We start from the raw sequence: 23,400 nt of genomic DNA, 5'->3' as shown, positions 1-23,400 counted from the left end.
TACAGACTCTGCCTATGGGGGGCGGAGACATTATACTACAGACTCTGCCTATGGGGGAGCATTATACTATATGTAGGCTATTTATACAGTGTGGGGATTACAGTTAGGGTCATACAGTGTGGGAGATAATGTGGAGTCTTTGCACAGTGTGAAGGCCATCATACAGTGTGGGAGATAATGTGGGGTCTTTGCACAGTGTGGGGGCCATCATTCAGTGTGGGAGATAATGTGGGGTATTTTTACAGTGTGGGAGCCATCATACAGTGTGGGAGATAATGTGGGGTCTTTGTATAGTGTGGGGGCCATCATACAGTGTGGGAGATAATGTGGGGTCTTCGTACAGTCTAGGGGCCATCGTTCAGTGTTGGAGCCATCAGTTTGGAGGCTACTAAGGGGTCAGTCTACTGAGTGGGGGTACTATACAGTGAGGGGGAATTATACTATATATAGGAGAGCATCATACTATGTAGAGAGGAGCTGTACATGGGGGAGACTCAGGACATTATTAAACCTTAAGTGGGCACTTATCATTATAGGGGAACTCAGGTTATTGTGACTGTCAGAGGGGCACACAGACGGCATTATAACTTTCTAGGGGACAAAATGTTGGCAATGTTTTCTAGGGCACTTGCACACGGTATTGTTATATTCTAAAGGTTTGTTTTACCATCTAGAGAGCACACAGCAGGTGCAGTAATAGGGACACATACAGAAACAGAGGCTCAGTAGAAGGGTATGTGCCCACGTAGCGTTTTTCAAGCGTATATGCTGCGGATTTTCCGCAGCGTAAACACTTGTGAAATGCTATGTTATCCACCCCCCATGGTCCCCAATGGGATTCCGCAAGTTCAATGCCCATGCTACGGATTTTTCCGCAGCATTTTTGATGCGCGGAAAAATCCGCAGCATGTCCATTAATTTTGCGTTTCCGCAAGCGGAATTGCCTTTGCAATGCAATAAAAAACGCAAAGCAATTCCGCATGTGGAAATTGCGCGATAAACGCACGATAAACGCGTGCGGAATTCCACATGTGTTTATCCGAGAGAGGACATGCAGAAATGAAGCAGAAAATTTCTGCTTCATTTCCGCAGCGTGGGCACATACCCTTAGAGTATCAGCAGGATAAGGTGTTTGTGCAGGTTGAGAATAGATGGGAACAGGGCCTGAAATGTAAGGAGTCAAATGTGTCTTTGTTGTGATCTCTGCAGACCTGAGACTCTCTGCTCTGGATGGTGGAGTTGTCGTGTCTGTCTGGGCCGATGGAAAAGACAGGAAAAGTGAACAATTTAATCAGAAAGAACGTCACCTGTAAGTTAATATAAATATATATATATATGTGTATATATAAACATGATTAGTAATTTGAAAGCTTAAAACGGTTGGTAGGGTGATTTTAACCAATCATCAAGCTTTTACTCTCCCCAGGATGACACAGGGGTAGAAAAGTCGTTTCGGATCCATGATTTGCTCATCTTTATGAACGTGAGTCTGTCTACATTATCAGTGGAGAGCCGCGTGCGCTTATCTGTCAGCACACCACCAGCAGCGCATCCCTTTCTATGGCAGGAATAATTTCTGCAAATTTACTTTTGTACCGGGGATCTAACAGTGTGGCAACCCAGTAGTCAGGATTATTTCTAATTCTCACAATTCGAGGGTCATGTTGCAGGTAGTGCAGCAAGAAGGCACTCATGTGTGTTGCGCATCCAGGAGCACCAAGTCCCTGTTGTGTTGGTGGAGAGGTAACAATCATGCTTCCTTCCTCTGTCATCTCCCCCCAACCTCGCACAACAGAAATGTGATCAAGGTCTCCCTCATCTGATGAGTCTTCCATCAGTTCGTCCTCCACTTCTTCCTGGGCTCATGCACCTTCCTCACTAGTTTGGCTGCTACCATGCGCCCTGGTAAAACCATCTCCCCCACCCTCACATGCCTGCCGCCTTGGTGCTGCCGACCGTCTGGACCTTGCAGATGTTAGCCCTTCCGCATACAACTCCTCCTCCTCTACTTCCTCCACCTCCTCTTGTGCCACCACCTGACTCCGAATTCTGTTTAACATGTGCTCCAGCATGTAAATCACCGGAATAGTCATGCTGATAATGGCATCGTCAGCACTAAACATCTTCGTCGCCATTTCAAAACTGTGCAGAAGGGTGCATAGGTCCCTGATCTGAGACCACTCCTCCAGCGTGATTTGCCCCACCTCTGGATCTCGTTGGCCCAGGCTATACGTCAGAACGTATTGCACCAGGGCTTGTCGGTGCTGCCACAGTCGCTGCAACATGTGGAGAGTTGAATTCCACCGGGTAGGCACATCGCATTTTAGCCGGTGAAGTGGCAGGCCCAACGACTTCTGTAGAGTTGTAAGTCACTGAGCTGCGGGATGCGAACGGCGGAAGTGAGCACACAGCGACCGTGCCCTCTGCAGAAGGCCATCTAGTCTGGGATAGTGGGCTAAAAATTGCTGGACAACCAGGTTCAACACGTGAGCCATACAAGGCACGTGTGTGACATTGCCCCGGCGAAGGGCCGCACCCAGGTTTGCAGCATTGTCGCACACGGCCTTCCCTGGTTTCAGGTCCAGTGGAGACAACCATTCATGAAATTGGTTCTCCAGAGCTGACCACAACTCCTCAGCTGTGTGACTCACATTTCCCAGACATTTCAAAGTAAAAACCGCCTGATGACGTTGAGCCCTACTGCCAGCATAGTAAGGAGGTGTGCAGGATCCCTTTTGCGCAGTTAGAAAGCTTGTGGCATGACCAGACAGGCTTTGGGTGCAGGTGGAAGACCGAGAGGAGGTTGAGGAGGCAGAAGCAGTGGAGGAACTTTGACATAAAGAGGATTGACGCACAACTCGTGGGGACGGCAAGACTTGGACAGCAGCCCCTTGTCCTGCTGTCACCATAGTTACCCAGTGCCCACCCCTGTCCATGCCTACTCGTCCAAGTGTCTGTGGTGAAATGCACCCTGTCACACACAGAGTTTCTCAAAGAAGCGGTGATGTTGTGTGCGACATGCTGGTGGAGCACAGGCACACCTTTCTTTGAGAAGTAGTGCCGACTGGGCATCTGGTACTGGGGCACTGCGACGGACATAAGGTCTCGAAAATCCTCTGTGTCCACCAGGCGGAAAGGCAGCATTTCTGTAGCCAAGAGCTTGCAGATGGTGAAATTCAACCTCTTAGCTTTCTCATGGCTAGGAGGAAATGGTCTTTTACTTGTCCACATCTGAGGGACCGAGGGCTGGCTATTGTGCTTAGACGGGGTTGATAAGGGTGTCCCCGGCAAACTGCCGGTCTGTGAGGAAGATGCAGGCGGACATGTTAGGTTACCTTGATCCAAAGGTGGTGCTATCGATGTCGGACAGCGCTCAACACCAGCTGGTGTTACCACCTCCAAAGAAAATGATGACCTGCCAATCACGCCGGCTGTTGCGGGTAAAGAGGTGGCAGGTCTGCGCCCCAAAACAGGTGTGACTGCTGTCCCCCCAGTCACAGAGGATGAAGAGGCCGCGGATGCACAAGATATGGCAGACGGTGGTTGGCCCGGCCGGCTAGGCCGCATTGTAGCACACTGAGCTTCCCACTGCAACTTATGCTTCATGTCCATGTGCCGGTTCATGCATGAAGTACTCAAACTATGTATTTTTTGGCCTCTACTTAGCTTTTGCTGACAAATGTTACAGATAACACGAGTTGGGTCATCTTTATCGATCTGAAAAAATGCCCAGGCTATGCAAGGCTTAGCACCCATGCGACCTGAAGAGCCACCACGACTTGTGGTGAGAGGCAGAGTTGTGTTTGAGGATGCAGTTGTTGACGTGCTTCCAGTACTACGTCTCTGTCCAGGAAGGCGCAACCTGACCTCGTCGTCACTAGCATCTTCCTCCACCTCCTCTGCTGACCTCATCTCTTGGCTGACTGTGGGTTGACAGTAAGTGTGATCTCCAACCTCATCATCATCACCCTGTGCGTTATCACACCCGTCGTCCTCAGAGCCAACCTGTTCCTGCCCTGACAAAAAACTAAAGTTGTCGCTCCAATCAGGTATTTGAGTCTCATCATCGTCTTCCTCATTGTCTCCACCAACAGGAGTTACAGTTTGGGAATGAGGGTCTACATTATGGTCAGAACCTTCTGCGTCTGGTCCTGGATCCGACTCATAAAGATTCTGGGCATCAGTGCAGATCATTTCCTCGTCTGGATTCACAGAAGCCCTGGAGTCGACCTCTGATTCCCAGGCTATAGTATGAGTAAACAGCTCTGCAGACTCAACCATCTGTTCTACCTCATACTCCGACGGGCAGCTGGAGATTTGGGAGCTGTGAGGAAGCAAGTGCGATTGGGGTGACACCTTTGAGGACTGGAGTATTTGTGATGTTGAAGTTGATGTGGAGGAGAGCCCACTTAAAGGAGCACTTGATATCCGTTGAAGCACCTGCTGTTTTTGTGCCTCATCTGGAATTTGTAGCGATTGGCGTGGCCGTAAGAAAGGGATCTTATCACATTGTCCGCTAAAAGAAGTAGACATTTTAGTTTGGCTGGAAGATGGTCTTTCTTCTGCAGATGTTACTGTTGCTTTAACACCTACCCCACGGACACAACCTTTTTTCCCCTTCCCAACACGCCTATTCCCCTTTCCACCAGCAGCAGGCCTTTTTCCACTCATTTTGGTGGTTAACTAATTCACAACTCTGGAGTTGTTTGCACAAAAAAACAATGGATGGGAACCGAGCAGAGCTGAGTGGCCAAACTGTGGTATTAGGCCAAAACTATTGGCTGGGTTAGATGCAGAAAAAAATTATATTCAATTTGCAACCTGATGGAGGTCAGTATAGATGGACTAATAGAACAAGTCCCACACACAGCTAGAAGGCCAAATATTTTTTCAGAGGTAGATGCAGATAAAAATTATTTTTAATTTGCAGCCTGATGGAGGTCAGTATAGATGGACTAATAGAAAAAGTCCCACACACAGCTAGAAAGCCAAATATTTTTTCAGAGCTAGATGCAGACAAAAAATTATTTTGAATTTGCAACCTGTTGGAGGTCAGTATAGATGGACTAATAGAGAAAGTCCCACACACTGCTAGAAGGCCAAATATTTTTTCAGAGCTAGATGCAGACAAAAAATTATTTTTAATTTGCAACCTGATGGAGGTCAGTATAGATGGACTAATAGAGAAAGTCCCACACACTGCTAGAAGGCCAAATATTTTTTCAGAGCAAGATGCAGACAAAAAATTATTTTGAATTTGCAACCTGATGGAGGTCAGTATAGATGGACTAATAGAGAAAGTCCCACACACTGCTAGAAGGCCAAATATTTTTTCAGAGCTAGATGCAGACAAAAAATTATTTTTAATTTGCAACCTCATGGAGGTCAGTATAGATGGACTAATAGAGAAAGTCCCACACACTGCTAGAAGGCCAAATATTTTTTCAGAGCTAGATGCAGAAAAAAATTATATTCAGTTTGCAACCTGATGGAGGTCAGTATAGATGGACTAATAGAACAAGTCCCACACACAGCTAGAAGCCCAAATATTTTTTCAGAGGTAGATGCAGATAAAAATTATTTTTAATTTGCAACCTGATGGAGGTCAGTATAGATGGACTAATAGAGAAAGTCCCACACACTGCTAGAAGGCCAAATATTTTTTCAGAGCTAGATGCAGACAAAAAATTATTTTGAATTTGCAGCGTGATGGAGGTCAGTATAGATGGACTAATAGAACAAGTCCCACACACTGCTAGAAGGCCAAATATTTTTTCAGAGCTAGATGCAGAAAAAAATTATATTCAGTTTGCAACCTGATGGAGGTCAGTATAGATGGACTAATAGAATGATGCTATGCCCAAAAGATTTTACTTCACTAGGTGCAGTAAAAAAATTGGTATTCTATACACAGGTGGTATATCTTGCAACACAGATAGGCTACTCCACTGACTAACACACTCTGCAATAGGCCAAAAAGGATTAGCTTAGCTAGATTCAGCCAAATGCTGTGAAAAAAACTTGCACAGCACTGGCACAGACCTGCCTGGCAAAAACTGATAGGAACTGATGTAACCTAGTCCTGAAAAGGACTGCAATTACAATTAGTCTTTCCTCCCACAATCTATCTATTTAAGAGCACAGTCCTGCCTGATAAAAGTCGTAGGAAATGCTGTAACCTAGTCCTTAAAAGGACTGCAATCACAACTATTCCCTACTCCCAAGCTATCTGTAGATTTGTGCGAAAATTGGCTTGAAATTAACAAGGTATAGCGCACACAGCAACAGCGGTGCCGTCTAACACGCAGCTGCAGCAGTGAGAAAATGGTGGCGACGGGGAAAATGGCTTGGTCTTATAGGGCAAGGACATGTGACATACACTGCCAATGACACATGCCCTTGCTTGTGTGAAAAAAAGCACTTCGCTCCGTGTGTGCGCTGCTGATAGGCTGACAGATTGCACATCCCCACTGTAAATGCGGGAAAGAGAAAAAAAAATGGAGATCTTCATTATTCCTGCAGAGATCCATCCCCTGCCCCTCCCCCCACCCCGCTGTACACTCAAACTGCGTATTAACATTAATTTTCATCATTACTGAGAAAAAATCCAGTTATGATTTTGGTGCACGAACAGTTATCGAACATAACCTCGAACAGCCGAATTTTTCTCAAATCGTTCGTGTTCGCCGAACGGCTCGAACACCGCCCAAAACAGCTCGAATTTGAGATTGGTGAACAGTTCGAGTCGAACAACGCTCATCTCTACTCAGGAGAGCAGTTGAAGGGTCCAGGCTCCTGCCTCCAGTGCTTGGAGCAGGAGTAGAGAGCAGTGGGGCCTAGTCTGAGAGTCCCAGAAGAGAGAGTGAGAGAGGACGGGAGCAGAGGGAAGGCTCCAGAGACAAAGGGAATCCCAGGGGCACGGTGAGTGCAGGAAGCCACCCATGCGCCCGAATCTACACGGACGTGGAGGGATCAGGCGGCAGAGGGGACCGGCCCCTAAACTAGTGGCGAACAACCAGGCTCAGCTAGATAACCGGAGGCTACTGTGCTTGCAAGGTGCAGCTGCCAACCACCACAATAACATCGCTAAAAAAGTGGCCACAGAGGGTCCAGGGGACTGCACGTCGTCCGACAAGATCCGAGGCTACCGGCTTGGAACACTGATTATGAGGCGCAGGGCAGGATGGAGAGAGCCAGCGCAGGGAAGACGACCGAGAAAGGAACATAGAATGGGTGTTAGGAGGGAGGTTGCAGACAGCTTTAATATAATGGAACGCAACCGACCCCAGGGTCCATGATGCAGCCTGGTGGACTGCTGCCGAACACTTTTCGGGTGGAAAGGAAAACAACCAACTTAAATGTAAAACCCTTCCGTGTTTCTGCACACTGGAACGGGTATATAAAATCGCTCTATCTCCATTAGCAGCACGAGAGAAAGGCAGAGAAAAACTATCTGTAGTCCTGTTACTGCACAGGGACTACTCTGGCGGCGCTAGAAAGCGTGTGTGAGTACGCCGATGGGTACACGTGCCTCCAGCCGGCGTGCTACCGGACTGAAGGGTACTACTCCACGAGGCTGACAGGCAATAGCCATGGACAGGACGTCTGCAGGCTGCTCGTGGTGATAGGTGACCCCTTAGGCTGAGCCAGGCTGCAAGACGAAGCTACCTGCCTAAGCACATCTAAGCCTGCCTAAGCGACCTGTGCTAATCAGCCGAGCGAACTCTGGCATCGGCAGGTCACGGAGTGAACAGCTAGGGAACATGTGGAACACAGTTGTCCACACAACAGCATCACTTGCTCAAATGATCAGAGCGCGCCACCATGTTTCTGGGCGGGCCTTTTAAAGACTAAGCCCTGCCCACCGACGCGCCATTGGTGACGCCAACCGTGGACCAATCAGGCTGTGCCAGGTCACAGAGTCAGGTGGGTGCCAAACCACCAATCACGATCCGCCAGGTCACGGGCATGCTCAGTGCGGCGAATCCTGGACGTAGACTCCAAACGCCCTGTCTCCCTCTGCAACCCATGCTTAACATTGCTAGGTACCAATACATGGGAGACAATCTGTATGTCTCATGGACCAGCTAGGCGTTGGGGCTGATGATGATGCTGAGCAGCATCATCCCCAGCTGGACTGAAATGGTAGACCAAAGAAGGTCCTGGACCCATTTTGAATCCAGCCACAGACCGACGCCTAATAATGGGGTCCCGTTTAAGTACTCCTGAAATACTTGAGAGCTGCTGAACCCATTTCTTGGTGAACACAGGATGACGTGGGTGGTTATAATTAGTGTTGAGCCACCCCCGTAGTGTTCGAGTTCGGTTCGGTTCGTCGAACACCCGTGTGTTCGCCGAACTGTTCGTCGAACTGTTCGTCGAACACCTTCGAACACCGTTAAAACCAATGGCAGGCAAACAAAAACACATAGAAACACATAGAAAACACCTTCAAAGGTGTCCAAAAGCTGACAAACTGCTCAGAAGACACAACTAACACATGGAAAAGTGACAAGTACATATAGTCATGCGAAAAGAAAAGAGGTGGAGGAGTAAAAGGAGGGGGAGACACAGATATAGGCATGTCATGCCCTTCTAAAATCCAAAAAGTGAGAAGCCGAGACGGCCAGTCCGCTCCTGCCCGTGCCACCTCCGTGTCGCCGGGTTTGTGCCAGAGCCGCGGTGAACCCTGACGGCCAGCCCCCCTCTCCCAATACTGGTGCCTGTCCGCTGGTGGGTCGAGAGAGCCCCCCTGTGGTGGAGGCAGCTCTAAGCTTTTTAATTTAAATTGTCCCTCTAATTTGAATGAATACACTTTAAATCCATTTACAAGGATCTATTGGAGGGCAAGTCTCATGCCAGCAGCCGCGTAATTCCAGCTCCAGTAGCGTCCACTAAAGCTGCTGCAGTTAAAAAGCTTTTATAAGGATCGAGCTCGGCTGTCCACCGCAAGGCATCCTAGTGCCAGTCCCAGCCCCTATGCCTTGGGGTGCCTCCTGATGCTCTTCACTAAGTATCCCGTGGTCCCGAAGCATTTCCTTTGAAAAAATTAAGTGTCCAAACTACAGGTGGTGTAGCTTGCTTAACAGCCGGGATAATCCGCTGACTAGCAGACACTGCTACTAGGCACAAAGTATTTCCTGGGCTAGATGCAGTTAAAAATTTGTAAGTAGATACTCTCGTTGGATGCTGAGAAAGCATTCCATAGAGTCTCCTGGCACGCCATATATGATTCTCTTAAAAAGCTTGGGGTAGGGGTCTAGGGGACCCTTTTATAGCCAAAATCACGGCCCTGTATCACAATACGTCACCTAGGCTGAAGATAAATGGAACTGTAGCACCGAGGGCTCGGTTGCTACAGACGTATTGCACCTCACCCAGAGGTGTGATATCTCACTCTCAGATAAGGATGGAGTGTGGATCAGGACCCGACACCTGCATGCATTACACCACATTGCCGTGGGGCAGGGCGACCAATATGCCCCTGAGATGGGCACGACAGTCCCTGTCCCTGGCTGGAGTGGGGGGAGGGAACACTGAGGAAGGGGAACCCTGCAGTGCAGGAGCAGGGAGGAAGCAGTTCCTGGGTGCATTGAGAAGGGAGTATAAAAGGTGGGCACCATCTTAGTTCAGTGCAGAGAAGTCTGAGCAGAAGTGGCAGGGAGCAGGGGCTCTGCATGAGCTCTGCTCCGGAGGCGGGCCCAGTAACAGAGGCCCAGGCCTGCAAGAGGGAGAAGGAAGGAAGAGGAGCGGAGAAGGCTCCAGGAACGAGGAATGAAGGGATCCCAGGGGTGCGGACGGGCGAGTCGCCACCGCACGCCCGAATCCACCTGCGTGGAGGGGTCAGGCCAAAGGGGGAGACCGGTCCCCGAACTAGTGGAGGCAGGAAACGACCCTCAGCTAGAAACCGGAGGCTCTGACATTTTATGTGGCGCAGCCCCTTGCTCCACCCACTAGGAAGGCACCACATAGGGTCAGGGAAACTGGCGCCAAGTTTACCAAGAGGAGGCCCGAGGCAGCCGGACAGAAGTGTTGGTAAGAAAGGCCAGACAAAGGACACACAAAGGGGGTCCTGTGAAGCGCTCCAAAGTTATCTGGGAGTTGTCTGAGCCCCTCACCTGGTGAGCACAGTACGACGTGGGCAGCCGTTACCTGCAGACGTGGTCTGGATAATAAGAACTGTGAGTAAAGGCCCTGAACTGCATCACTGACTCCGTGTCGTTACTGCTGCTGCCCTGCACCATCACCCCCATCCTCCGCATACACTGCCCTGAGGCTATACTCCTCCCGTGGGGAGTTATGCTACGCTCTGCTGCACCCACAACACCAGCCTTAGCGGTCTGCCCTGTAGCGGCGGTTCACTCTGACCGCAATCCACGGGTGGCGTAGTCGGACATTTAAACATCAAAACCACATAAATAGTTCCGCCACTGGTTTGACCGCCCTGAGCCACGGAACCGGATCGCCGCCACGAAGACTACAACCACCAGCATCCACCAAAAAGGGTCCGGCTCCGGGTGTCCCAAGGCCCAGGGGGTGCGTCAGAACATTTTCATCACCTTTCACAATCACCAATAGGACAAGGCAGGGATGTCCTCTGTCCCCTCTCTTATACATCCTAGTGACGGAGCACCTGCTCTCATCAATTCGCCATAACCCCAATATTAGGTGGATTGAGGTGGGAGGCACCGAGTACAAGTGCTCTCTATTTGCTGATGATGTCCTAGTATATATCACTCAATCACATATATCCATCCCTGCTGTTATGGCTGAAATAGATCACTTTGTTACATGGTAAAATTTTAAAATCAATGCAGCGAAGTCTGAGGCCCTCGATGTCTCCCTCCCTAAATCCATATAGGATTCCATCCAGTCCAACTTTCCCTTTGCCTGGCCCTCACAGGGTATCAAATACTTAGGAATTCCTATTCATAGAGACCTCTCCCATCTATGTTATCTTAATTTTGGGCCCTTTATTGAACAATTCCATACAGACCACGGTTGGCAAGTTGGAACTGTGAGATTCACTACGTGCACCACTGGTATTTTGTGGAAAAGCACATGTAAGATTCTGCAACAGTCTCTGCTGATACTCCTGCATGAGTGCATCCCTTTCTATGGCAGGAATAATTTCTGCAAATTTACTTTTGTACCGGGGATCTAACAGTGTGGCAACCCAGTAGTCAGGATTATTTCTAATTCTCACAATTCGAGGGTCATGTTGCAGGTAGTGCAGCAAGAAGGCACTCATGTGTGTTGCGCATCCAGGAGCACCAAGTCCCTGTTGTGTTGGTGGCGAGGTAACAATCATGCTTCCTTCCTCTGTCCTCTCCCCCCAACCTCGCACAACAGAAATGTGATCAAGGTCTCCCTCATCTGATGAGTCTTCCATCAGTTCGTCCTCCACTTCTTCCTGGGCTCCTGCACCTTCCTCACTAGTTTAGCTGCTACCATGCGCCCTGGTAAAATCATCTCCCCCACCCTCACATGCCTGCCGCCCTGGTGCTGCCGACCGTCTGGACCTTGCAGATGTTAGCCCTTCCGCATACAACTCCTCCTCCTCTACTTCCTCCACCTCCTCTTGTGCCACCACCTGACTCCGAATTCTGTTTAACATGTGCTCCAGCATGTAAATCACCGGAATAGTCATGCTGATAATGGCATCGTCAGCACTAAACATCTTCGTCGCCATTTCAAAACTGTGCAGAAGGGTGCATAGGTCCCTGATCTGAGACCACTCCTCCAGCGTGATTTGCCCCACCTCTGAATCTCGTTGGCCCAGGCTATACGTCAGAACGTATTGCACCAGGGCTTGTCGGTGCTGCCACAGTCGCTGCAACATGTGCAGAGTTGAATTCCACCGGGTAGGCACATCGCATTTTAGCCGGTGAAGTGGCAGGCCCAACGACTTCTGTAGAGATGTAAGTCGCTGAGCTGCGGGATGCGAACGGCGGAAGTGAGCACACAGCGACCGTGCCCTCTGCAGAAGGCCATCTAGTCTGGGATAGTGGGCTAAAAATTGCTGGACAACCAGGTTCAACACGTGAGCCATACAAGGCACGTGTGTGACATTGCCCCAGCGAAGGGCCGCACCCAGGTTTGCAGCATTGTCGCACACGGCCTTCCCTGGTTTCAGGTCCAGTGGAGACAACCATTCATGAAATTGGTTCTCCAGAGCTGACCACAACTCCTCAGCTGTGTGACTCACATTTCCCAGACATTTCAATGTAAAAACCGCCTGATGACGTTGAGCCCTACTGCCAGCATAGTAAGGAGGTGTGCAGGATCCCTTCTGCGCAGTTAGAAAGCTTGTGGCATGACCAGACAGGCTTTGGGTGCAGGTGGAAGACCGAGAGGAGGTTGAGGAGGCAGAAGCAGTGGAGGAAAAATGACATAAAGAGGATTGACGCACAACTCGTGGGGACGGCAAGACTTGGACAGCAGCCCCTTGTCCTGCTGTCACCATAGTTACCCAGTGCCCAGTCAGCGACATGTAACGCCCCTGTCCATGCCTACTCGTCCAAGTGTCTGTGGTGAAATGCACCCTGTCACACACAGAGTTTCTCAAAGAAGCGGTGATGTTGTGTGCGACATGCTGGTGGAGCGCAGGCACACCTTTCTTTGAGAAGTAGTGCCGACTGGGCATCTGGTACTGGGGCACTGGGACGGACATAAGGTCTCGAAAATCCTCTGTGTCCACCAGGCGGAAAGGCAGCATTTCTGTAGCCAAGAGCTTGCAGATGGTGAAATTCAACCTCTTAGCTTTCTCATGGCTAGGAGGAAATGGTCTTTTACTTGTCCACATCTGAGGGACCGAGGGCTGGCTATTGTGCTTAGACGGGGTTGATAAGGGTGTCCCCGGCAAACTGCCGGTCTGTGAGGAAGATGCAGGCGGACATGTTAGGTTGCCTTGATCCAAAGGTGGTGCTATCGATGTCGGACAGCGCTCAAGACCAGCTGGTGTTACCACCTCCAAAGAAAATGATGACCTGCCAATCACGCTGGCTGTTGCGGGTAAAGAGGTGGCAGGTCTGCGCCCCAAAACAGGTGTGACTGCTGTCCCCCCAGTCACAGAGGATGAAGAGGCCGCGGATGCACAAGATATGGCAGACGGTGGTTGGCCCGGCCGGCTAGACCGCATTGTAGCACACTGAGCTTCCCACTGCAACTTATGCTTCATGTCCATGTGCCGGTTCATGCATGAAGTACTCAAACTATGTATTTTTTGGCCTCTACTTAGCTTTTGCTGACAAATGTTACAGATAACACGAGTTGGGTCATCTTTATCGATCTGAAAAAATGCCCAGGCTATGCAAGGCTTAGCACCCATGCGACCTGAAGAGCCACCACGACTTGTGGTGAGAGGCAGAGTTGTGTTTGAGGATGCAGTTGTTGACGTGCTTCCAGTACTACGTCTCTGTCCAGGAAGGCGCAACCTGACCTCGTCGTCACTAGCATCTTCCTCCACCTCCTCTGCTGACCTCATCTCTTGGCTGACTGTGGGTTGACAGTAAGTGGGATCTCCGACCTCATCATCATCACCCTGTGCGTTATCACACCCGTCGTCCTCAGAGCCAACCTGTTCCTGCCCTGACAAAAAACTAAAGTTGTCGCTCCAATCAGGTATTTGAGTCTTATCATCGTCTTCCTCATTGTCTCCACCAACAGGAGTTACAGTTTGGGAATGAGGGTCTACATTATGGTCAGAACCTTCTGCGTCTGGTCCTGGATCCGACTCATAAAGATTCTGGGCATCAGTGCAGATCATTTCCTCGTCTGGATTCACAGAAGCGCTGGAGTCGACCTCTGATTTCCAGGCTATAGTATGAGTAAACAGCTCTGCAGACTCAACCATCTGTTCTACCTCATACTCAGACGGGCAGCTGGAGATTTGGGAGCTGTGAGGAAGCAAGTGCGATTTGGGTGACACCTTTGAGGACTGGAGTATTTGTGATGTTGAAGTTGATGTGGAGGAGAGCCCACTTAAAGGAGCACTTGATATCCGTTGAAGCACCTGCTGTTTTTGTGCCTCATGTGGAATTTGTAGCGATTGGCGTGGCCGTAAGAAAGGGATCTTATCACATTGTCCGCTAAAAGAAGTAGACATTTTAGTTTGGCTGGAAGATGGTCTTTCTTCTGCACCTACCCCACGGACACAACCTTTTTTCCCCTTCCCAACACGCCTATTCCCCTTTCCACCAGCAGCAGGCCTTTTTCCACTCATTTTGGTGGTTAACTAATTCACAACTCTGGAGTTGTTTGCACAAAAAAACAATGGATGGTAACCGAGCAGAGCTGAGTGGCCAAACTGTGGTATTAGGCCAAAACTATTGGCTGGGTTAGATGCAGAAAAAAATTATTTTTAATTTGCAACCTGATGGAGGTCAGTATAGATGGACTAATAGACCAAGTCCCACACACCGCTAGAAGCCCAAATATTTTTTCAGAGCTAGATGCAGAAATTTTTTTTATTCAATTTGCAACCTGATGGAGGTCAGTATAGATGGACTAATAGACCAAGTCCCACACACTGCTAGAAGCCCAAATATTTTTTCAGAGCTAGATGCAGAAAAAAATTATTTTTAATTTGCAACCTGATGGAGGTCAGTATAGATGGACTAATAGACCAAGTCCCACACACCGCTAGAAGCCCAAATATTTTTTCAGAGCTAGATGCAGAAAAAAAATATTTTTAATTTGCAACCTGATGGAGGTCAGTATAGATGGACTAATAGACCAAGTCCCACACACCGCTAGAAGCCCAAATATTTTTTCAGAGCTAGATGCAGAAAAAAATTATATTCAATTTGCAACCTGATGGAGGTCAGTATAGAAGGACTAATAGATGAAGTCCCACACACTGCTAGAAGCCCAAATATTTTTTCAGAGCTAGATGCAGAAAAAAATTATTTTTAATTTGCAACCTGATGGAGGTCAGTATAGATGGACTAATAGACCAAGTCCCACACACTGCTAGAAGCCCAAATATTTTTTCAGAGCTAGATGCAGAAAAAAATTATTTTTAATTTGCAACCTGATGGAGGTCAGTATAGATGGACTAATAGACCAAGTCCCACACACCGCTAGAAGCCCAAATATTTTTTCAGAGCTAGATGCAGAAATTTTTTTTATTCAATTTGCAACCTGATGGAGGTCAGTATAGATGGACTAATAGACCAAGTCCCACACACTGCTAGAAGCCCAAATATTTTTTCAGAGCTAGATGCAGAAAAAAATTATTTTTAATTTGCAACCTGATGGAGGTCAGTATAGATGGACTAATAGACCAAGTCCCACACACTGCTAGAAGCCCAAATATTTTTTCAGAGCTAGATGCAGAAAAAAATTATTTTTAATTTGCAACCTGATGGAGGTCAGTATAGATGGACTAATAGAACAAGTCCCACACGCTGCTAGAAGCCCAAATATTTTTTCAGAGATAAATGAAGAAAAAAATTATTTTTAATTTGCAACCTGATGGAGGTCAGTATAGATGGACTAATAGACCAAGTCCCACACACTGCTAGAAGCCCAAATATTTTTTCAGAGCTAGATGCAGAAAAAAAATATTTTTAATTTGCAACCTGATGGAGGTCAGTATAGATGGACTAATAGACCAAGTCCCACACACCGCTAGAAGCCCAAATATTTTTTCAGAGCTAGATGCAGAAAAAAATTATATTCAATTTGCAACCTGCTGGAGGTCAGTATAGAAGGACTAATAGAACAAGTCCCACACACTGCTAGAAGCCCAAATATTTTTTCAGAGCTAAATGAAGAAAAAAATTATTTTTAATTTGCAACCTGATGGAGGTCAGTATAGATGGACTAATAGACCAAGTCCCACACACTGCTAGAAGCCCAAATATTTTTTCAGAGCTAGATGCAGAAAAAAATGATATTCAGTTTGCAACCTGATGGAGGTCAGTATAGATGGACTAATAGAATGATGCTATGCCCAAAAGATTTTACTTCACTAGGTGCAGTAAAAAAATTGGTATTCTATACACAGGTGGTATATCTTGCAACACAGATAGGCTACTCCACTGACTAACACACTCTGCAATAGGCCAAAAAGGATTAGCTTTGCTAGATTCAGCCAAATGCTGTGAAAAAAACTTGCACAGCACTGGCACAGACCTGCCTGGCAAAAACTGATAGGAACTGATGTAACCTAGTCCTGAAAAGGACTCCAATTACAATTAGTCTTTACTCCCACAATCTATCTATTTAAGAGCACAGACCTGCCTGATAAAAGTCGTAGGAAATGCTGTAACCTAGTCCTTAAAAGGACTGCAATCACAACTATTCCCTACTCCCAAGCTATCTGTATATTTGTGCGAAAATTGGCTTGAAATTAACAAGGTATAGCGCACACAGCAACAGCGGTGCCGTCTAACACGCAGCTGCAGCAGTGAGAAAATGGTGGCGACGGGGAAAATGGCTTGGTCTTATAGGGCAAGGACATGTGACATACACTGCCAATCACACATGCCCTTGCTTGTGTGAAAAAAAGCACTTCGCTCCGTGTGTGCGCTGCTGATAGGCTGACAGATTGCACCTCCCCACTGCAAATGTGGGAAAGAGAAAAAAAAATGGAGATCTTCATTGTTCCTGTAGAGATCCATCCCCTGCCCCTCCCCCCGCCCCGCTGTACACTCAAACTGCGTATTAACATTAATTTTCATCATTACTGAGAAAAAATCCAGTTATGATTTTGGTGCACGAACAGTTATCGAACATAACCTCGAACAGCCGAATTTTTCTCAAATTGTTCGTGTTCGCCGACCGGCTCGAACACCGCCCAAAACAGCTCGAATTTGAGATTGGCGAACAGTTCGAGTAGAACAACTCTCATCTCTAGTTATAATCCAGAAAGTGTAACCTGAGGAACTTAACAACTGTGAGTAAAACCTGAAGACTGCACCCCACTGTGTCCTTGAATAATTGCTGCACCAGCCCTGCACTACACAGCACCGACAACATCTACCTCATAGCATCACTATATCCTGCCCTGAAGCTAAGCTCTGCCTGTGGAGAGTTGAACTAACTGCTGCGTCACCACCAGCTCCAGTGGATCTGCACCGAAGCGGCGGCCCCATATAGCCGCATACCAAGGGGGCGTCATGAACATTATCTCTAAAAACTTTATTCCCCTTTCACTTAACTATTAATTGACCGCCCTGGGTCACAGACCGGGTCACTGCCACCGTGACATCCCCAGCACCGACCGGCCCGGCTATCGAGTACCCCACGGCCCAGGGTGTGCCTTACTGCCCTCCCCCAATCCATGTATATATGCTGTTTTCTCCAATCCATGTATATATGCTGCCCTCCTCCTATCCTGCAGGCACTGCTGTTCATTGCATATTAAAAAAAAAAACATAATAAACACTCCTACTCACCTTCCTTCCTCTCCTGCGCCGCATCCTCTCCTGTAGCTGGCAGCTGACTCCAACGTCCTAGTGACGGGGGGCGCATGATGTCACTGTCATATGCCCAGTCGTGTGTACGCTGACATCAGCTGCTGGCCTCTGATTGGCCAACATCGTGTATTGCGGCGCACGGGCCTGGTAAGTTTGTGCTCTGCAATACACTTGAGCTAGATGTGTGTCAGAGAACGCACATCTAGCTGAAGTAGGGGCTGGCGTCGGCACTCTGCGACCTCAGAATCCTCACCTACCGGGCCCGGTCCAGTAGCGCTAGTGCTGCGGCGATGGCGTGTGTGCCATAGGTTCGCCAGCACTGCTCAAGAGTATAAAATAACTTCTCTACCAGCGAAAGAAATCAGACTGTTTTGAACTGTCAAATCCCTCAAATCATATGTTGACTGTAATCGCATCCCTTGTGGTGTCACGCCAGGTGTGGGAAGACTTAGTGCAACACAGAGGGAAGAGGGAAAGGGAGCCCAGACTCTAGGAAAAGGTGGAAGTGGAGACCTGTCTCAATTAACGTCCCTATATTGGCTCCTCGCCAATCGCCGACGCATGCCTTGCCCTGACTTTCCTTGGCGTATGGCTAAAACTAGGGAAGGACGGAGATGAGCACTAGTCAATCTCCACTACATGTTATAGACAACAAGAGTAGACAAACAGAGGGGAATTTCTTAGCTTTAGACGACTCCAAACGTGCACACGGCCTCAAGCTCCAGAGGGGATGACGCACTGCTCTTGCTAAAGCCGCAAGCAAGCAGTAATGAATATAGCCAGCACCTCCCTCTCAGGCACACCAGGTATTTATACACTCAGGCAGAGAGCTAATTAGCCAGAGGGTGGTAGCCGCTAAGTCCTAGAGACAGCCTCTCATCTAAGAAGATGTCTGTAATGCCAAACGTAGAGGTCTCCTGCAACCAACTGCAGGTCGACTGACTGTCACCTCTGATACACCCGTCACAGTACCCCCCCCCCCTCTACAAGTGGCCTCTGGAACTCAGGATCGGGTTTCTCAGGAAAAGAGGTGTGAAATAAGTGAAACAATCTGGGAGCAATCACCTCTGATGCTGAAACCCACATCCTCTCCTCTGGACCATAGCCTTTCCAGTGCACCAAGTATTGTAGAGAAGTAATTTGGAGATGAGAATCTACAATCCTCAAATTCTGGAACTCCAGAGTACCATCAACCAGACCTGGCAAGCGTTTTCTGTCAGCTATACGTTTATACCTGTCTCCCATGATCTTTAAATTACTCAGAACACCCTGCCATAACGAGGAGAGCGACGAAGCAAACCGTTCCTCCTCAGGAACTCCTGAAGCTCCTCTCCCAATAAAGATACCAAACTGTGGGTGATAACCCTATGCACCGAAGAACGGTGACCTGCCAGTGGATTTTTACCGATGATTATTAATGGCAAATTCTGCCAGCGGTAGGATACCTAATTCTCCTGATTTTTGGAGTTGAAACACCTGAGGTAGGTCTCCAAGTTCTGAATGACACGCTCGGTCTGACCATTCGACTGAGGGTGGAAGGCAAAGGAAAAGGACAGCTGCACCCCCAGTCGAGAACAGAATGCCTTCCAGAACTTGGGAACAACCTGGGTCCCCCGATCAGACACCACATCAGAGGGAACCCCGTGAAGCTTCACAATCTCATTTATGAACACCTGAGCAAGTGTCTTGGCATTTGAAAGTGCAGGCAATGCGACGAAGTGAACCATTTTACTGAACCTATCTACTACCACCAAAACCACCGTTTTGCCTGCAGAAACCGGTAGGTCAGTAATATAATCCATGGACAACTGTGTCTCTGGCCTACTAGGGATAGGTAGCAGAAGAAGAGTACCAGACGGACAGGTATGCGAAACCTTGTACCGTGCGCAAATACTACAAGCAGCTACGTGTTCAATCACATCCCGATGCAACATCGGCCACCAAAAATGACAAGAGAGGAGGTCCACAGTTGCCTTACCATCTGAATGCCCAGCAAGCACAGAGTTATGATGTTCCTTAAATACTTTATGGCGCAGATCAGATGGTACAAATAACTTTCCTGAAGGGCAGGAGGCAGGGGCGTCCCCCTGTGCCTCCAACACCTCACCCTCCAGTTCAGGATAAAGTGCCGAAATGACTACCCATTTCTGTAATATCGAGGCAGGGTTCTCATGGTCACCACCACCAGGGAAGCTCTGGGACAAAGCATCAGCCTTGACATTTTTGACCCCTGGACGAGAAGTAACAACAAAATTGAATGTAGTAAAAAAACAGGGACCATCTGGCTTGCCTAGGGTTGAGAGGTTTAGCTGACTGGAGATATGACAGGTTCTTATGGTCAGTAATAACAGTAATAGGATGGACCGCCCCCTCCAACCAATGTCGCCATTACTTGAACGCCAATTTGATCGCCCAAAGTTACCTATTACCCATGTCATAATTTCTCTCAGCTGAAGACAATTTTTTAGAAAAGAAGGCGCATGGATGCCATTTACCAAGGGAAGAACCCTGAGACAACAGCCCCAACCCCGATATCCAACGCATCAACCTCCACAATAAAGGGTTGAGAAACTGAGGAACATCGGGTTGGCTGAGTATAGGTGCAGTGGCAAAATGATTCTTTAAAGAAGAAAAAGCCTGGAGGGAAGCATCCGACCATTTGGAAAAATCAGACCCCTTCTTAGTCATGTCATTAAGGGGTTTTACAATAACAGAGTAATTTTGGATGAATTTCCGGTAAAATTTAGTAAAGCAAAGAAAACGTTGTAGAACCTTCAGGTTCTCTGGACGTTCCCAGTCAAGGACAGCACGGATGTTCTCTGGATCCATCCGAAAACCTGAAGATGACAACAAGTACCCCAAAAACTGTACCTCCTGAACAGGAAAAACACATTTTTCTAGTTTGGCATAAGGTTTGTTATCCCTTAATATCTGGAGCACCTGCTTAACATGCCCACGATGAGTCTCAAAATCAGGTGAATAAACCAAAATGTCGTCCAGATAGACCTCCTCACCAAATAATGGAAAATATTATTTATGAAATGCTGGAATACCGCAGGTGCATTGGTCAAACCAAAAGACATAACCAGACTCTCAAAATGTCCTTCCGGGGTATTGAGCGCTGTTTTCCATTCGTCCCTTTCTCTGATTTTCACCAGATTGTAGGCTCCCCTTAAATCCAACTTGGAGAATACCTTAGCTCCTACAACCTGGCTGAACAAATCAGGAATCAGAGGAAGACGATATGGATCACGGGTGGTAATTTGATTTAATTCCCGGAAATGTAAACAGGGACGTAGACCGCCATCTTTTTTCTTCACAAAGAAGAACCCTGCCACCACAGACGAAGATAAGGGTCTGATATGTCCCTTCTCCAGACTTTACGCAATGAAATCCTTCATGGTTTGTCTCTCAGGGCCAGAAAGATTCGGGGCTCCGGGGGTCAGGTTAATAGGATGGTCATAAGCACGATGAGGAGGCAAATCCTGACACCCCTTCTCAGGAAACCGTCTTCAAAACCAGACAGAAAAGCAGTTAACATTTCTGTAGAGACAACAGCAAGGGAAATATCTAAACAGTTCTCATGGCAGTAATCTCTCCATTCAATAATCTCCCAGGCTTGCCGATCCACCAACGGATTATATTTAACAAGCCAAGGTATATATAGCACGGGATTATTTCACAATGAACTGACCCCACCCTCAGTTTTACATTATTTAAAATCTGAGTAAATGCTTTCTGTGCAAGTGGCGCCGAGTCGATAGCAAAAATGGAAATATGTTTATCTAAAGTACAGCAAGCAAGACCATGAGTTTTCACAAACTCAGCATCCACCATGCTGACTTCGGCTACACTGTCAATAAACACAGAAATTTTCTTTGTTTGCTCTCTAGCACCACCTCTGCTGTCAGGACAAAGCGGGAACTGCAGTTTGGTCACAAATGTACCCCTTGCTTATCCAACTCCAGACTACCAAAAGTTAATAGAGTCTCCTTTTGCTTAGGAATTGAAGGACAGGTCCTGACAAAATGTCCCTTTTTCCCACAAAAAAAACATACGCCTTTTTTTGCGAATCTCCAAGGAGATGTATGATGTAGAGACACCCCCTAACTGCATGAGTTCCTCTACCTCCCCCAGTACTGGTTCACTCCCAGACTGCTCCCTTGGCAGAGGTATATAACCCCGACAAAAAGGCCCCAGAAAAGGTGGTCGCACCCGTCTACCCCGAAGGCGTCTATCAAGACGTATGGTCAAAGACATGACAGCCTCCAAGGACTGAAGGGTTTCATGAACTGCCAAGGCCAACCTTACAGTAAGCCCCTCTCAAAATTGACTTCTAATGGCTGAGTCATTACATTTGGAATCCGTCACCCATCTACGGAATTCCGAACTGTACGTTTCCACTGACCGATTCCCCTGTTGAAGGCGATGTAGCCTAGACTCAGCCAAGGCAACTCAGTCAGGGTCATCATAGATGAGGGCCACAGCTCCGAAAAAACGGTCCACAGACTGGAGACAAACCAAGTCCTGCGGTAACGAAAATGCCCATGACTGAGGGTCGCCCTGTAATAGAGAGATCACAAAACCAACCCATTGCTCCTCGTTACCGGAGGAGTAAGGACAAAGTTTGAAATACAATTTGCATGCCTCCTTAAATACAAAAAACTTGTCCCTACCTCCTGAAAACTTGTCCGGGAGGGCAACCTTGGGTTCAGGTTGGACAAGCCTACCTGCAGAGACCGTCACATTGGCGACCTGTAACCGCTGATGCTGCTGCTCCCTGCGGAGGTCATTCACATCCAGAGACAGAAAGTGGAACTGCTCTGCGAGCTCTGCAACTGAACGAATACAAAGGTAGAAAGGAAAAAGAAAAGGTGCACGCCCAAAAACACACGGAGAGAAAAAAAAAAATGTCAGGGTTTGTTTTTTTTTTCTTTCCTTTTCAAAATGTGCTCGGCTAGCTATACTGTCACGCCAGGTGTGGGAAGACTTAGTGCAACACAGAGGGAAAGGGAGCCCAGAATCTAGGGAAAGGGGGAAGTGGAGACCTCCTAGTCTGGTCTGGTGTCACCCTGTCTCAACTAACGTCCCTATGTTGGCTGCTCGCCAATCGCCGACGCATGCCTCGTCCTGATGTTCCCTGGCATATGGCTAAGGCTAGGGAAGAAAGGAGATGAGCACTAGTCGATCTCCACTAAACTCTATAGACAACAAGGGTAGACAAACAGGGGGGAATTTCTTAGCTTTAGACGACTCCAAACGTGCACACGGCCTCAAGCACCAGAGAGGACGACGTACTGCTCTTGCTAAAGCCACAAGCAGTAATGAATATAGCTGGCACCTCCCTCTAAGACACACTAGGTATTTATACACCAAGAAATCACTGACTTAGGCTATGTGCCCACGATGCAGAAATGCTCAGGATTTTTTCCTGAGCGTTTCTGCATCTCCCTGGCAGAAAAAAACGCATGCGGATTGTACATGTGTTTTTCATGCCAGAGACATGCGGAAATGAAGCGTTCTTCACTTGCATTTCGAGGCTTTCCAAGCGATTTTAGCATCACTTGGAAAGTGCTTGACAACTAGGTCACACTATATAAATCCATGCAAATGGCATGGGTTTATATAGTGTGACCTTTAGAATGGTTAAAAATAAAAAAATAAACCTATACTTACCTTCCGATGGCCCCCGATGTCTTGCTGCGCTGCTGTTCTGGCTGCCGGCACATCGCGATGCCCTGTACTGAAGGGCCTGCCGTCACATGACTGTGATGTCAGCGCAGGTCCTACAGTCCTGCGGGATCTGTCGGCAAAGGAGGAGAAGCACTGCAGGGGTCGCCAGAAGGTAAATATAATCTTAATTTTTTTTTTACAGCTTTTATGGTACCTGGGTCCAGAGGAGAGCCTCCTGTCCTCCACACCCGGGTACCATACGCACATTAGAATACGCCAATTACGCAAGTACAGATGCAGT

Source organism: Phyllobates terribilis, unplaced genomic scaffold (genome assembly GCF_046119375.1).
Source record: "Phyllobates terribilis strain yellow unplaced genomic scaffold, ASM4611937v1 Scaffold_5__5_contigs__length_657084704, whole genome shotgun sequence".
In the NCBI taxonomy this organism is placed as follows: Eukaryota; Metazoa; Chordata; class Amphibia; order Anura; family Dendrobatidae; genus Phyllobates; species Phyllobates terribilis.
Note: the sequence above shows the minus strand (reverse complement) of the source record.